The sequence below is a fragment of the Dipodomys spectabilis genome, unplaced genomic scaffold (genome assembly GCF_019054845.1).
Source record: "Dipodomys spectabilis isolate Male_0828 unplaced genomic scaffold, ASM1905484v1 ptg000078l, whole genome shotgun sequence".
NCBI lineage: Eukaryota > Metazoa > Chordata > Mammalia > Rodentia > Heteromyidae > Dipodomys > Dipodomys spectabilis.
Window position 1 is genome coordinate 2807317 of NW_024870755.1, and position 4700 is coordinate 2812016.

Consider the following 4700-nt stretch of genomic DNA (forward strand, 5'->3'; position numbering starts at 1 on the left):
TGCAAGACCAAGAGAAAGATAATATATTGAAATAATTTTGTAAAGAATAACTTCACTGATCCTGATATGGTATTTAAGGAGAGCCTGAAGAGAGATAATAAAAGGTGGAGAATTCTTCGATTTCCTCTAAGCATCTTCTTACCAAAGTATATCTTTGAGGTTAGAAGTGATTGAACCAAAAAGTGGTGGAGTACTTATTTTTGAGGGCACTTTAGACACGAGAAGACTTTCAAGTTAAACGAAAAAAGAAAAAACATAGCTAAATATTTGTGATCACAGCTTCTTCGACTGGTATTTTGGAGACAACTTTTTACATTACAGATTGTCCTCATTAACATTGATGCTGGGTTTCCGTGGCAACCAAATGAAAGGGGGAAGTTTAATGGACTCACTTGGACAAGTAAACATCATGATAGAAAAAAATGGCAAATAATATTTAGTAAATTACTTTGAACAATTTCTTTGCCAGAACAAAGAGGGAAAATATAATTCAAATCACTTGACTTAAAATTATGAATAAAAGTAATCAAGAGAAATGAGAGAAAACATAGAGGACTGTTTTCTCTCCAGTGGAGTAATGGGTTCTTGATCTTTTTTCTTCCATCTTCTATCTTCACAAGCTATCAAGTGTGGCTCAGGACTGGAGTGTCCAGATCAGACCAAGAGAATTCACAGAAGAAAATATTTGCAGCAGATGTAGGTGATTTATAACCTTAGACAATTTATTTAAATCTGTTAAAAATTCTCCTCTATCCCAAACTGCCCACTTTAAACAGTTTTGTATGCTTTCCCCAAGATTGTCCTTCATTAACTAATTAAAATTTTGAGAGGTCATAATCATACTCTATAGAGATTGCTGTTTGGTTGTGGTTTTTGTGTGTGTTTGTTTTTTTGTTGTGTTTTTTCACTGAATTTAAAAAGGTTGTGCAAATTTGTTACAATTAAATATGTCCATCTAATTTTCCAATGTTCCAGGATCAGAGTCACTCCATCTATCATTCTAAACCAACCCCTTCTACAAGATTTATTTCCGATTTACCACGTCCTTTCTCACATGTGTACATTGAATGTTCTAGCTGTACTCGTTCCTCGTTCCATTTTCATTCATTCTATGTCTTTACTATTATTCCTCTCTGTTTTCATCTTTCTGATAGTCATTCTGTTAAACTGTCTGCTAGTACTTTGAAAGGTTTATATACATTCCATGGAGTTTAGATCCTACATATACTTGAACTGATGTCAGCTTATATTTCCATAATTCATTCATCTGAAGTAACAATTTGCAAGACTGGAGACATGAAGCACCTAGACATGATTTTATTCCCCTCCATTTGAAAGATTAATCTGTAGTCAACATGAAAGTTTAAAAAGGGCTTAGAAAGCCGGGCGCTGGTGGCTCACGCCTGTAATCCTAGCTACTCAGGAGGCTGAGATCTGAGGATCACGGTTCAAAGCCAGCCCGGGCAGGAGAGACCGTGAGACTCTCATCTCCAATAAACCACCAGAAAACCGGAAGTGGCGCTGTAGCTCAAGTGGTAGAGCGCTCGCCTTGAGCTGAAGAGCTGAGGGACAGCGTCCAGGCCCAGAGTTCAAGCCCCACGACCGACAAAAAAAAAAAAAAAAAAAGGGCTTAGAATGTATTCCTAACTACCAGTTTTGTAAATGGCTTTGTACAATGGTGTATGATTATTTTATTTTACATGGGATAATATTTTCTACTACCTATAAGTTTTGGAAAAAGAAGAAAACTAAAATTGACTACTGTAGAGGAATATGATAGAAATAAAAGACAAATTTTATGTTTGTCAAATCTCTGATGAGTACCCATATTTAAGACTTAAAGTCACTAGGAAGGGATGTGAAGGGTAAACAAAGGAGGAGGCTGCAATGCTTGATAAGAAATGTACTCATTATCTTGCCCATGTAATTGTAAACCCTCTGTACAGTATGTTCACAAAAAATTAAAATTAAAATTAAAAAAAGACATAAAGTCATATTTCTTACTATGTTAGACAGATAGGGAAAACATAAAACACCATATGATAAGGCAACTATTAATGACTTTTCAAAATCTATTTATTATGTGATGAAATTTACTTTATTAGCTAATGTTTTGGTTTGAAATATGGGAAGCTGATCTATTTAACAAATTTTTGAATGCACCTACTGAAAAACACAAATGGTGGGGGGTACTATTTCTACATTTTAATGAATGGTTGAACCTGTTTGGCATTAGTGCTGGGAAATAAATCAACTCTATTGTAACTTGCTCCCTACACTTGAAAAACTTGTAACGTCACTAAATATTATCTACTTGTAAAGTGTTACTTTGGCAAGTGTGAGCTTAAAAAGTTTATTTGAAAAGGAATATACTTTCAGGAAATTAAATGTAGGTTATCATTTGTTTGAGAATGACAATATTTTTATACTATAGAACCAAGTTTTACTGAAATACCAGTGTTTTGAAGCACTAAGGATCTTCTCAATGTTTTTCTGAATTATATTTGACCTCTATGTCAAGTATTCCTAGCATTTGTAGACCAATTTTGGATCTATCGTTCCAGGAACTATTTTTTGGCCTGCTGATGCTGGACTGAAATCATTCATTAATCATTACGAGAGGGGTATTACAAATAATCTTGTGACATTTGTGGTCTTGTCCACTCATATGGGATAGTCATCTGAAAATTGAAAGTTTCAATTACTGCACTTTAACATTTTGTGATTTAATCCTGCATTTTAAGTTGCCTGGCATTTGACAATTGCTTTCTGGTAATTCCTGCATTTCAAGGAATTGGGGCCCTGAAATATAGGAAAGGAGAAATTGAGATGGTTCTTCAGTTACTTTCTGTTGGCATGTTGCATGGGCCTAGATGAGAACTCTTGCCCTAGTTATCTGATGATGAAGATAAATGGGACCTGGGATCCTAGGACCCGTGGGTCCTGTAGAAGAATAATACCTTTTAGACATCATATCAGCAAAATTTGAGTATAATCAGTAGAAATGCTTCAGAAATATGCAGAAAAACAGTTTGGGACCAGCGAGTTAAAGCAATAAACAGAGCAGCAGAGTAAAATCCCTTATAGATTAGAGGAAAACAAAATTGTTTTTTTACCATGTGAATTCAGAAACCAAGAACACTTAGAAGGTATGACAAGTTTATAACGAAAACATTGCATTGATTTTTTTATATTCCAATATATATTCTAATCCTGATTATTTATATTCCAATCTATTTATTGGAGTAAATAACAACTAATTTGTCAAATTATCAATTAATTTTAGTAAGATTCACTGTGTGAAATATAAAAGCAGCACATATAATTATAAATTATATAAGTATATGTAATATAAGAAAATGTTTTGCATTGTTCTTTTGTGGTTAGGGTAACAAAGTCAACTGTTTTAAAATATTATTCCATTACCTCTACCTCAGTGTTTGGTAGAATTAGAGCTAAAGCTTTACCATCCAGAGATGTACAGCTTAGAGACAAGAGGAAACATTGTGATTAAAACATTACCAATTTAAGGCCTAATAACGAGGAGAAACATATGGACTTCTCCTGGAGCTATGGAATATATTTGGTGATAGAAAATCGGTGGTGAAGTTCCTGCCTGGTTGGATGGTGGACAGGCCAGGACATTAGGTAATCATGCATATGAACAATTTTTTTCACCTTCTTGGCATTAGCTACTTTTGAAATGGTAGGGATAATAAATAATTATATTTTGAAAAAATACCTTCTGTCTGAACAGCTCTGTCTGAACTGTTAATCTCTCTATGATCACTTGTAACTAAGATTAGTTTTGCTCCAGTAAGACAAGCTATACTGTCAGGGTAAGATATTCTGGTTGGTCTGTTCCTACATGGAGCAAGGGTAAAGGGTAAGGCAGACATTTGTGCCAGTAAGACCTCAATTTGGAAATTTTAAGCTGGAGAAGTTTAGAGTAGCTCTTAAGCAAGGCTTAGTTTGAATCCTTTAGCTCCACAAAGCTAACTCAGTTGATGAATAAGTACTTGAAAAGCCATCACCTTTGGACCTACCTATAAAGGCTTCAAAGTATGATCAAATTTCAAATAAAAAAGACTTTAAAAAGTAATTGACAAAAATTGCAAATGTGAGCAATTGAAGAATCAATATAAGTTTTTTCCACCAAAAACAGAATTTTACAGAAATAAGATGAATAGAAATTTAGGAAACAATAAGGTTTCCCTGTTACAAATAGGCAACCAAGGATATATGCCTGTCTTAAGATTGCATCATTAATTACTTAAATTTACAGGATACTACATGCTTCAGCAGCACATCTACCCAAATTACAATACAGAGATTGACATGGCTCTTGCACAAGGATGATATGAAAATTTGTGAAGAAATGAAAAACAGTTATTAAACAGTTGATTACAAATATACAAGTGTAATTATACATGTAATTCATAGGAATAAAAGTTAGTTTTACACCATTTAATCTTCACCTTTTTATGAAGGCCTTTACATTGCATAACCTTTATAAAAGTTTTGAAATTAGATAACATTTTCATTTTATCCCAAAGAAATAAAATTCTATAAGGACCTAGGAATTAAAGGAATCTTAAACATTTTCTATATGGAATGCAATCTGAAAGGACACATTAATGAACCTATATATTATAAAACAATGTTGAATTCAAAGTACTATATCTAGGAGAGAATGAACT

General features: G+C 33.5%; 1 pseudogene; it reads left to right on the top strand.

The window, feature by feature from the left end:
- The first annotated feature begins 4293 nt into the window (after positions 1-4293).
- LOC122110494 lies at positions 4294-4393 on the top strand (annotated as a pseudogene).
- Positions 4394-4700: the final 307 nt, after the last annotated feature.